Raw genomic sequence first — 13,035 nt, 5'->3', positions numbered from 1 at the left:
ACTTTTTATCGGAGGAAGAAGCTGATGTTCCTCTTTCACCTTCCGAACTCTTCAAGGAGTTATCAGAAGATGAGAACTCTAAATCTTTTAGTCATTCGGTAGACTTAAAGAAACTAATGAAAATTTTTCAGCTTGAGTTCCCAGAGTCTTTTATTCCCGTGGCCCCACGATCGTCTCCATCGGAGTTTACTCTAGGGAAGTCTAAGAGGAAGTCTCTGTTCACTAAAATGGTGCTCTCTCGTTCATCAAAAAGAGCACTTAAATTAATGGGAGACTGGATGGGTGTCAAGGAGGAGCAAGGGAAAGCGGCCTTCGCATTTCCCCCTACTAGGTTCGCTTCTAGGTCTAGTATTTGGTACGATACAGGAGAGGTTCTCGGCTTGGGAGTTCCTGCTTCTGCCCAGGGAGACTTCTCAAGCCTGGTAGACACTCCCCGTAGGTCGGCCATGAGGAAGACTAAGGTGTTTTGGTCTACCTCTGAATTAGACCATTTGCTCAGAAGTGTCTTCAGGGCCTTCGAGGTATTTAACTTCCTTGATTGGACTCTGGGGGCCTTGGGCAAAAAGGTGTCTACACTCAAGGAAGGGGACTCTTCGAACCTAATCCACATCATGTCCTGCATGGATAAGGCGTTGCGGGACGGGGAAAATGAGTTAGCAGCTATTTTTACTGCAGGCATTCTCAAAAAGAGAGCTCAATTGTGTTCATTTCTTTCTGTGGGGGTTTCATCTTTTCAGAAATCTGAATTGTTGTATGCTCCACTGTCGTCATCTGTTCCCACAAGATCTTATTAGGGAGATTTCTTCCTCGTTGACGCAGAAGGCCAGTCAAGACCTGGTCTCGAAGATGGCAAGGAAAGTGTTGCCATCATCTTTTGTTAGCCGCAAACCTAAAGAAGTTGCTCCTTTTCCAAAGTATTTTAAGCCCTTTCGAGGAAAGCCTTCCGTTAGAGGTAACTTCAGATCAGATGGAAGGGGAACTAAGAAAAGAGGAGCAAGAACAGGGCGAAGCAGAGTCTGACTGCTTTTGCCTTCAGGCAGTAGGAGCCAGACTAAACATCTTCTGGCAGGCATGGGAGAAGAGGGGTGCACATCTTTGGTCAGTCCAGCTTCTAAGGAAGGGCTACAGGATCCCTTTTATAAAACAACCACCTCAATGGTTAACTCCTGTGGATCTCTCTCCCAGGTACAGGGAGGAATTCAAGAGGCAAGCATTACAGCTACAAGTGTCTCTCTTGTTGGAGAAGGGAGCTATAGAGAAAGTACAGAAATGGCAGTCACCAGGCTTTTACAAATGCCTTTTCCTGGTTCCCAAGAACTCGGGGGGATGGCGTCCAGTTCTGGACGTAAGTGCTCTCAACTTTATCCACAAAACAAAGTTCTCAATGGAGACGACGAAGTCAGTGCTTGCAACGGTAAGGAAAGGCGACTGGATGGTATCACTGGACCTCCAGGATGCTTATTTCCATATTCCGATTCATCCGAAGTTCAAGCACTTTTTGAGATTCGTTTTCCAAGGAGAGGTCTTTCAGTTTCGTGCCCTGTGTTTCGGCCTCAACACAGGTCTTCACGAGACTTATGCTCAATGTAGCAAGGATGCTCCACTCAAGGGGCATCAGAGCCTCCCTGTACCTGGACGATTGGCTTTTAAGAGCTCGCTCTCAAGATCGCTGCCTGAAGGATCTTCAGACAACTCTGAAGTTGACGGAAGAGTTGGGTTTTCTGGTCAACAAAGGCAAATCTTCACTTACACCATCTCAAGAGATTATATATTTAGGAGTGATGATTCGGAGTCAAGTTTTCGGGCTTTTCCGTCTCCCTTAAGGACGGAGCAAGCACTTCAAAAGATACGTGCGTTTCTAGGAGAGCGGAGGTGTTCTGCGAGGAGGTGGATGAGTCTGTTGGGGGGACTCTCCTCTTTAAAACAGTTTGTCTCTCTGGGAAGGCTGAACCTTCGACCACTCCAATATCACCTCAACTCTTGCTGGAACAAGGAGAAGGATTTGGAGAAGATGTTTGTTCCGATCACGGAGTCAATGAGACACTGCCTTCAGTGGTGGAACGACCCGATCAAATTTCAGGAAGGTTGCTCATTAGAACTGAAGAGCCCAGACCTTGTGTTGTGTTCCGACGCCTTGGACTCGGGGTGGGGAGCAACACTGGGCAAACTGGAGACATCGGGTGTGTGGACGGAGATTCAGAAGTCTTTCCACATAAATCAAAAGGAGCTGCTAGCAGTTCTTTTGGCCCTGAAGAGCTTCGAAGGGTCAGTACGGAACAAGGTGATACAAGTCAATGCAGACAACACCACAGCATTGGCCTACATTGCCAAACAGGGAGGAACACACTCAATTTCCCTTTGCGAGACGGCAAGAGAGCTGCTCATCATGGCAAATGAAAGATGGGATTTCACTTACAAGGTTCATTCAAGGGGAAAAGAATGTTTCAGCAGACGGTCTCAGCAGGAAAGGTCAAGTCCTATCCACGGAGTGGACTCTACACCTAGAGGTGTGCAAGACTCTGTGGAAACTTTGGGGTCGCCCTTATATAGATCTGTTCGCGACTGCAAAGACCAAGAGACTAGAGACATATTGCTCCCCAGTGCCAGATCTCGAGGCAGTACACACAGACGCGTTCCTGCTAGATTGGTCAAATCTAGATGTGTACGCTTTTCCTCCTTTCAAGATCCTGTACAAAGTACTTCAAAAGTTTGTGACAAGCAGAGGGACCAGAATGACCTTGATAGCCCCCCTCTGGTCCTCAAGAGAATGGTTCACAGAGGTACTGGAGTGGATGGTGGACACTCCCAGAAGCCTCCCTTTGAGAGTAGATTTACTCAAACATACTCAAACAGCCCCACTTGATTAGACACCATCAAAATCTCCAAAGTCTTTGACTAACTGCCTTCAGACTATCGAAAGACTCACAAGAGCTAGAGGCTTTTCGAAGGAGGCAGTTAGGGCAATTGCAAGAGCTAGGTGGTCTTCAACCATCAGAGTCTTTCAATCCAAGTGGGAAGTTTTCAGGGAATGGTGCAGGGTCAACTTTGTTTCCTCTTCCAGTACCTCTGTAGCTCAGATTGCTGATTTCCTTTTATTCCTGAGAAAGAAACAAAGTTTTTCTACATCAACTATCAAGGGATACAGGAGTATGTTGACGACTGTGTTCAGGTACAGAAACCTGAACCTTTCAAATAATAAGGATCTACAAGTACTAATTAAATCCTTTGAGACAACAAAGCAACAGCACCAGAATTCACCAGCTTGGAATCTGGATGTTGTGTAAAGATTTCTGATGAGTGACAGGTTTGAACCCCTGCACTCTACATCTACGAAGGACCTCACAATGAAAACCCTTTTCTTGGTTAGTCTGGCAACAGCCAAGAGGGTTAGTGAAGTCCATGCATTCAGTAGAAATGTGGGTTTTCAGGACGGTAAAGCGATCTGCTAATTACAATTGGGTTTTCTCGCTAAGAATGAGCGCCCTTCCCAACCTTGGCCTAAGGCCTTTCAGATTTCGCACCTGGCAGACGTGGTTGGAAATGAGCTAGAGAGAGTTTTATGCCCAGTAAGGGCCCTCAAGTTTTACTTAGACAGAACAAAGAATTTAAGAGGCAAGTCGAAAGCACTGTGGTGCTCGGTGAAGAAACCCTCCTTGCCAATGTCCAAGAATGCTCTGTCATACTTTATTAGGCTTCTAATTAAAGAGGCTCATTTTCACTGTAGTGAGACAGACTTTAGTCTTTTGAAGGTAAAGACTCATGAAGTAAGAGCTGTGGCATCTTCAGTGGCATTCAAGCAAAATCGTTCCTTGCAAAGCATTATGGACACAACCTTCTAGAGAAGCAAATCTGTGTTCGCCTCACACTATTTGAGAAATGTCCAGACTCTATGTGATGACTGATATACCCTGGGACTGTTTGTAGCAGCGGGTACAGTAGTGGGAGAAGGATCTGCCACTACTTTCCCATAATCCTAATACCTTTTCTTCTCTTGGAACTTTTATTTGGTGTTTTTATGGTTGTCTTGTGGAGATTGCGACAGTCTTCCGCCATCATTGATTTGTCAGGTGGTCTTTTTTGTTCCTTGAGAGCGCCTCGGAATGGGTATTAGAGGAGGCTCTGTCACAAAGAGGTGTGATCACCGGTTGGCAGCTCCCAGGGATCTTCAGCCCCCTGAGAGGATCGCTGGATCTCATAAGGAAAGCAGACATAATGGCAGAGTATCATTGAAGTCAGCTTCCTTATCAGGTACGAACCCTTTAGTTTTTGTTTTTAAAAAACTCCTGAGCAGAATTCCAACTATATTGGCTGTTAATTAGCTATATATATAACCACCAGGTAAGTCTTGTGTTTAAAAATGTTATTTTCATTATAAAATAAATTTTTGAACATACTTACCTGGTGGTTATATATAATTAAGATCCCCCCCCCCTCCTTCCCTCTAGAGACTAGAGGCATGGAAGATATGAATACTGATGGAATGGTTTCTGGGTACCTCGCCAGGGGCGCATGGGTAGCACACCTGGCTATCCAATCGGCGATTGGCGCGAGTTTTGAATTTTTCTGCCATGATGTCAGGGACGTAAGCTATATATATAACCACCAGGTAAGTATGTTCAAAAATTTATTTTATAATGAAAATAAAATTTTTATAAAAAATCATAAATGTTGCCTTGAAATCAGTATCTATTTTCACATGAATTTTCTCACCACTGTCAAGCTTACGCTTTGATCGTGTACATGTGAGTTCGGTTGAGGTGGTGTTGGCTGGTTGTGGATTGGAGGTAGAGCATGAGGGAGAAGACAAAAAGTCAGAATTGCTGCCAACAGGTTTTTTTTTTTTTTTTTTTTTTTTTTTTTTTTTTTTTTTTTTTTTTTTTTTTTTATTATTATTACTTTGTTCAAGAATTTTTTTTGATAACTTCATTGCTACAGCAGCAAAGAATATCACAAGAAAAAATGCACAAATATTATCATTATAAACAATACATGAGGAGAAAGTTGGGTGACAGATGTGCACGTGCATCCTTTCTAAAGTTTTCTTGGTTACTAAATTACTAATTTTATTCTCAGGTTTCATGTCTCACAGCCTTGAGTGAGCAAAGGGGTGAAAGGATAATACCAAAAAAACACTCAGAAATAAACAGTGTTTCCGACCGCATAAGGATTATTCTCACGCTCGTCCCTTTAAATTGGTTACGTCCTGGGTACACCCATGTCCCTTTGAAGCCAAGTGACCATCAAAAAATGGCCGCAGAATGTTTACATAAGCTTTGTACTGTATGCCTGAATAGTTAAAGAATATAAATCCATGAAAAACTCATTCGATTTTTTGGAAAAATAATTGGTTCCCGGAGGGTGATCCGGGCCTTAATTATGAACTAGAAATTAATTAGAGGTAGTAGGTTGGCCAGGGCACCAGCCACCCATTGAGATACTACCGCTAGAGAGTCATGTGGTCATTTGACTAGCCAGACAGTACTACATTGGATCATTCTCTCTGGTTATGGGTAATCTTCCCTTTGCCTACACATACACCATTCTTTACATATTCTCCTGTCCTCATACATCTGACAACACAGATTACCAAAAAATCCTTCTTCACAGAAGGGGTTAACTACTGCACTGTAATTGTTCAGTGGCCACTTTCCTCTTGGTGAGGGTAGAAGAGAGACTTCAGCTGTGGTAAGCAGCTCTTCTAGAAGGACACTCCAAAATCAAAGCATTGTTCTCAGTCTTGGGTAGTGCCATAGCCTCTGTACCATGGTCTTCCACTGTCTTGGGTTAGAGTTCTTTTGCTAGAGGGTACACTCGGGCACATTATTTTATCCTATTTCTCTTCTGCTTTGTTAAAGTTTTTATAGTTTACATAGGAAATGTTAATTTTAATGTTACTTTTCTTGAAATATTTTACTTTTCCATGTTTCCTCTCCTCTCTGTGCTATTTTCCCTGTTGGAGCCTCTGGGCTTATAGCATCATGCCTATCCAACTAGGATTGTAGCTTAGCAAGTAATAATAATTATAATGAAGCTTTAAAAATGAACTACCGTATACGCACGAGCACACACGCACATGCACAGAGAAAGAGCGAGAACGTTTTCACATGATAACTAAGAATAATGGCTAAAACAAACTGTATGACAACTGATTTCCTGCGCTTATGCAATATTCATCGTGAAGATATTTTGAATAAGTTAAGAAATAAAAAAATTTCGCCATTCGTATGTACACCACCTACGGTAGCGGGACATCCAGATCAGCTGATCATAACTAAAGGTAAACAAAATATTAAGTAATTCTGGATATGTATAATGCTTCTGAAATTGAAAGATAGAATACAAAAATGCATTAATAGAGCATATGATATCCTATGAAACAAGTAAATGAAATATTGATAAACAGTAAGAAAATATTGATAAAATATGATCGAGTCTTGACGCATCATAATAAATCAACGGAAACTTCACTTTTTGAGTTCGTCATACGTCGAAATCGACGGTCCCTATCTATTGAAGGTCGACGACTACCTGTAGTAACATTAGTCTGGCCATGAAATTGCCATTCGCCCATTACATGGAGTGTATGATAAAAATACCTTGGTTCCAGCGCAAACACAAACACTTCCCCTATTTATATTAGGTATATTGTTTTTGGCGGAGCTGAAGTAGCCATAATAATTTTAGTGAGGGATAACTGCATCACCCGGTAGTTATCTTGTTGGGGATGGGTAGCCCTACTACCCAGCTCACTCATTCACGTGGGTTGGGTAACCACTTTGCCTTCTTAGCTTGATAGAGACAGCCATATTGCCCACTCTCTCCCAATTACTTTGACTTTGATAATTACTTTTTTCTTTTCAGATTGTGTGTTCGTGTGAGCGAGTCCCATGTGTACTTGTCTAGGTCAGGAAGGCCGCGCTTGCAGTACCTTCATGTCTGCCCTTGAGATGGATCCTTTCTTGCTTTGTCCAACTAGTCGGGGCCACTGGTGTTCGAGGGACGACACCTGTGAAGAGTGTAGGGAGTGGTCTGCTTCCCAGTGGGAGAGGTTCGAGTGACAGAAGGAGGAGTCCAGGCGTGATTCTTTGCCTTTGGGGTCTTCCTCGAAGTCAACGAAACACTGGTCTTCTACTTCTTCCCCTCAACCGCTTCCCAAAGCTGCTCCTCCGCCGGTTCTTTCACAAGTCTGGCCGAGTAGCAGCGCAGCCTTGGTTACTCTAGGTCAACCTTGTCGTAGAGGTGACAGGGTTGACTTCCCTAGTGAGTCGGCTCGCCCCTTCCCGCAGGGGCCGCCTCGGTTATGAACGATCTTGCTTTTTGGCCATCACTGGGCATTGGTGGCCTCTCCTCGAAGGAGGTTCTCTTTGACCTACTTCAGAGGGGAGCGGAGAGTAGGCGTTCTCCTTCCTCTGCAGAGGTTCCTCCTCTCTCTGAGGCCGCAGGTGCTGTAGCTCCTCAATCAGACTTTTGGTCTACCGTGTCTGACTCTGAGAGTGTTGCCGATCCACCAGGGGTGGTGGCAGCACACACTCCTAGTGTTTTCCTTGCGGGCGAACACATCTCTCGTTCTCAAGAGAGAGCCGCCAAAGGCAATGCCGCCACATAGATTCTGATGTTTCTCACGCTTCTCCAAGGGCAGAGGTAGAAGCCTGTAGTCCATCCTTGGATGGACAAACCTCCCCTTCGGGAGAGGTAAGCTTTGAGCAGACTCCCCTTAGGGAGGAGACTGCTAGACGTTCCCCTTCAGAGGTCCGTCGGGTGGAAAAATTTGTTACTCCTCTCCATCCTGGGCACTCTCCTCCTAGAGCTTTAAGGAGACGCCTTTTCGAACCTCAGGGTTTTTGTCACGTTGACTCCCCGGGGTCTTGTGACCAACACACTGTGCAGCGTGAGCAGGAGCCTTCGGACTCCTGTTGCTGAGAGTAAGTGAGCTCTCGCAACCCAGAACCTTCCGGTTCCTGTCATGTTGAGCCTTTGGGCTCTCATGACACAAGAGGATCTTCAGATCATCATTGCATTGAAACTTTGGGTTCTCGTGGCTCGAAACCCCCAGGTTCTAGTTGCGCTGAGCCTTTGGGCTCTCGCAACGGTGATAATGTTGTGCCAGAAGGCTCTTGTTCTCACAGTCTTGCCGAGACTCAAGTTTCACGTGACAGGGAGATTTTGGTCTTTTATTGTGCAGCTCCCTTGGGATATCGCAACCCAGGTTTCGCTGAACCTACGGGCTCTTGTGCCGTAGTAGGGAAACTCGTTTCCTGTTGCGTGGATCCTTCGAGATTGCGCAACCCAGGTTTCGTTGAGCCCATGGTCTCTTGGACCGGACGATACTTTAAGCCGTCAGGCTCTCGTAACAGGGAGATCTCAGTCCCCCGTCACGTGAAATCTTCGGGTTTGTGAGACACTGATTTTGCTGAACCTTCGAGTTTACAGACACTGGTTTCGCTGAACCTTCGTGTTCTCGTAAGCAATGTTACGAGGAACTTCTTAGTCCTCGTGACGTCTGTTATGTGCAGTCTGTAAACTCCTTTGACAGAGAGTTTCCGGAATCGTCACGCTCAACCTGCATGCTCTCGTGACCTGCGTTATTACGAGCCTTCAGGCTCTCGTTTCCTTGCGATGTTCTTCTGGGTTCTCACCACTACGGTCCCTTGGGGTAGCGCGAATTGGATTTACAATCCAATCTTGCTTATCCCACTGGGTTTCCACCTCTTGCTCAGTCTCGCGCCTCATCGCGTGACATAATACTGTCGCGCGATAGGGAAGTGTCGGGCGACGAAGCAATGTCTGACAGAGCTTCTCGTGACGTTGCAGATTCAAGTAGAGAGATTGGTCTCGTGATTTTTCAACCTAGCATGAAACATCTTGCCTCGCTCCAAAGGCAGTTTCGTCCCCGGACAAGATTCCTTCGCCTTTTCTGGCCGCAGGAAGGTGTCCTTCGAGGAAACCTCCAGCTAAAAGAGACTCCCATCAGTCTCCAGCCTCGTGGGCCTCCATCCCCAAAGCACCTGTCGCCCCCCATCAATGCCCAGTTCCTCTCCCGATGGGAAGGCCTGTGCTGGTCTTACTTTCAAGTAAGAAGGCTAAGGTGTCACCTGAAGTACCAAAGCCTAGGGATTGTCGCTGCCATAAGGATGCTCCTCCTCGCACACCGGGAGCCTGCGACCCCCCATGACTTAAGGCATTATTTAATTTAATGCAGCCAGCTGTGACAGGGTCAATCCCCATTCCCAGTCCTTAGGTGGCACTCCCAGGATTCTCTTGTTGCCTCCTCTCATCCCAGGTCTATCTTCCCTGCTGATCTCAGGGAGACCTCTCAGGACTCTGCTCCGGCAGAACCTTCATGCAAGGAAGAGAACACCCCTCCTCGCAAAAGACCCCGAGAAGAGAAGCCTCAAGAACCAACGGGAAGTCCACTCCTGTTCAAGTCCCCACAGGCAAGATCCAAAGGGAAGAGGAAGAGAATTAGACCACCTCCTCTCAAAGAGGGTCGTACTGTTTCCTATACGGACTCGTTCCGCCTAACTCCAGCCAAGATCGTACCAAGGGAGGTTACTCATCCTTTCCAGGATGAGGTAGTTCCTTTACCTGCAAAGTCCAATATCTCCTGCAGGTCAGTGGAGACCTCAAGGCCTACACTGATAAAGGAACCCATGCTGCAACGCAGGGAACCTAAAGATTTGTTTATCTGAAAATCTTCGATTAGACCTTCCTTTCCACGAGCTGAGAGTCAGGGAATACCAAGTACTTTCTCGGGAATTGCCCAGCCTCCTGTCGATCTAGATGATGAGAGCTCGGAAGTGGATGAGCAAGATGATTATGAGGACAATATCTTTCCAGCTCCTGCTAGCCCAAAAATGATGGAGGCAGAGCGGAAGGAGACAGAACATGCCTTATGGCAGGTGTTACCCTGCATCCGAACCGTCAATGGGCTGCCAGATCCATCGGCCCCCCCCTCTTGAAGGTAAGGATACTGTCCCAGACCTGGTCTTTGGCACTCAGAAACCCTTGCACCAGTGCAGCTTTGCAGTGGTCATAGGTTGTAGGTTGGCCAGAGCACCAGCCACCCGTTAATTACCCGCTAGAGAGTTATGGGGTCTCTTGACTGGGCAGACAGTACTACATTTGATCCTTCTCTCTGGTTATGGTTCATTTTCCCTTTTGCCTACACACACACACACACACACACACACACACACACACACACACACACACACACACACACACCGAATAGTCTGTCAATATTTTTTACATATTCTCTTCTGTCTTCATACACCTGACAACACTAATATTACCAAACAATTCTTCTTCACCCAAGGGGTTGCTGCACTGTAATTGTTCAGTGGCCACTTTCCTCTTGGTAAGGGTAGAAGGGACTCTTTGGCTTTGGTAAGCAACTCTTCTAGGAGAAGGACACTCCCAAAATCAAACCATTGTTCTCTAGTCTTGGGTAGTGCCATAGCCTCTGTACCATGGTATTCCACTGCCTTGGGTTACAGTTCTCTTGCTTGAGGGTACACTCGGGGGCACAATCTTATTTCTCTTCCCCTTGTTTTGTTAAATTGTTTATAGTTTTTATAGGATATATTTATTTTAATGTTGTTACTCTTCTTAAAAATTTCATTTTTCCTTGTTTCCTTTCCTCACAGGGCTACTTTCCCTGTTGGAGCCCCTGGTCTTATAGCATTGTTCTTTTCCAACTAGGATTGTAGCTGAGCAATTAATAATAATAATAGTAGTGTGTGCCAAACGGAAGGTTTTCTCTCTGGCAACTGGGTCGTCTTCCTCCCTCCGTTCTAACTCCTTCAAACTCCTCCCACCACCGTTTTTAATGCCATGCAGGCTACCTCATGGCAGGATTTCTGGTTGGGATCAGTAGGACAATTGGTTCGGTCTCAGGACTGGTCCGAAGAGTCCACCAGGAAGTCTGTGGAGACTATTATTATCTGGCCCTCGGGCCATCAAGTTCCTGTCTTATCAGGTGATGAACGTTTGGGCCAATACCATCCTAAGGAGACGAGACGTAGTAATAACGAAGTTCCATAGGCAACTCCCTCAGGCCAAGGTAGCAAAGCTCAGGAACGTCCCCTTCGAGGGGGAGTTCTTTATTTAATCGTAAGGATGTTGAGCTGTTGGCTGAGAGGTGGAGGAAGTCCAACACAAACTCTCTTATTCATAAGGCCTTGACATCAAGACCTCACCCTCCTCAGGAACAAAGGAATCCACCTACTAGACCGCCAACGAAAAAGGCTAGAGACTCCAGACAGCAGGGTCAAAAGGTGTCCCATATGTCTGTCGAGGGAAGAAGTCCTTCCGTGGAGGCAGAGGCATGAGAGGGTCTGGCCGAGGCCGACCCCGTTAGGACGGGCAATCCTCCCATATGTCCACGTGGTTGGGGGGATGCCGGAACAGTATTCCCTTTTCATAATGTAAAAGGAAATATATTATTTTTAAGAAAAAATTTGTGCTATTAGTGTACGTACTTTTAGATAAATATCAATTTATTATCAGAGATTAAATAAAACCAGCACAGAGTCAAATTTACGCTAAGTAGTATTCATTAACACCGATACAGACTCACAAAATACATTGTATTGTTACTTGATATTTCGATAATGGGAATACTAATACTAATCGTTAGCCTATTGGAAAGAAGTCGCTTTCCACCGGTAATATGACGTCACCAGACATATGATATGAGCTTGACAGATATGAAAACTTTTCTTAATGTACTTTTTACTGAAAATTGATACTGTATATTATCAATAAAAGAATATGCAAATTTACCAGGATAAATCAGTTTACTTTTTTACAAGAAAATATATTTCGAAGGAAATATTTGTCCTATTAGCGTAGTATTTCAAAAGACTTTTGACGTCATCATCTTGAAAAAATTGTAAAGTCAAGTAGTCGTATGTCGCATATGTCGTAAGTTGATAACTACCTGTACTCCGTGGCGCAGGTATTGCAATCTGACGTGTGAAAACGTCAAACGACATTCATCGCACGCTACTTGCAAGACGTACCCCACAGGAACCTGGACACGTTTTCCACAGGTCCTGTGGTGGCTGCACAACAAATGTTCTAAACCCCTCAAGCTCCTTGTTGGACAAGTAGCAGAGGGTTGAGGGCTTAGGTTACCCGGGTAAGTCGGGTGAATGAGTAGACTGACTGGCTTCTCCTTCCTTTCACCCTCTCCCCCCCTGGGGAAAACAGCACCTTCGTCCCTCAGCACAAGCTGACCTCAATTCTCTGTAGGTAAGATTCATTTCTCTTGTGTATCTTAAGTTTAAAAATAATACTTGTTGGGTCCCCAATACCTCTGTGAGGGAGGATATTGGGTAAAGTCTAAGGAACCTTGGGTTTGTAGTCAAGCTCCTACGTTAAGACAATCCGTGTTGCTAGTGTCACGGACACAAAAACTCAGCAGGCCTCTAAGAGAGCTTGCCCCTATAGGGCATAGCACAGAATTTAGCGAGGGTAGGATTCCCACTACATCGGCTAATTGAAGTAGGGAAAACCCCGAGACAATTACCAAAGCCAGTTGGTAAAGGACTTCCTCCCTCCTAAGAGTGAGTCTACCCGATATAAAGAGTGGAAGTATCTGTGTTTGCACTGGAACAAATGACAAATTTGTAATAATTTGTATTTTTCCTAGCACACAAGCATAACACTATTTATACACATTGGCTCGCCACCCTGTCCTCCAGAAGTCCTGCCAGTAAGCAAAGTGGTTACTTAACTGATGCGTGTGAGGGAACGGGGTAGCCAGGCTACCCCCCCCCATTGCTAACTAGCGAGTGCAGTAGATATCCCTAACTAAAATTATCATGGCTACTTCAGCTTAGCTGAAAACAATATTCTGTACCAAATAGAAATCATGTTTTTTTAAAGGAAATTTTTGAGTTCGCCCTTTACATGGGGTCACCTTTACAAGTAATATACGGTATATAGTAATAAGTTGGTATGAATTCTTTTAGGCTGCTTTGGTAACAATATAGAGATGATCAGTTGTCTGTAAAATTCAGTTATCAGGCA

The 13,035-nt window shown here is 45.1% G+C and overlaps 1 protein-coding gene across 8 annotated transcripts in view; it reads left to right on the top strand.

The window, feature by feature from the left end:
- LOC137635197 (G patch domain-containing protein 2-like) overlaps positions 1-13,035 on the top strand; it is a 784,198-nt gene that overhangs the window by 159,601 nt on the left and 611,562 nt on the right. The window lies entirely within an intron of this gene.

The sequence above is a fragment of the Palaemon carinicauda genome, unplaced genomic scaffold (genome assembly GCF_036898095.1).
Source record: "Palaemon carinicauda isolate YSFRI2023 unplaced genomic scaffold, ASM3689809v2 scaffold10, whole genome shotgun sequence".
In the NCBI taxonomy this organism is placed as follows: Eukaryota; Metazoa; Arthropoda; class Malacostraca; order Decapoda; family Palaemonidae; genus Palaemon; species Palaemon carinicauda.
Note: the sequence above shows the minus strand (reverse complement) of the source record. Positions and strands in the feature narration are given on the sequence as shown.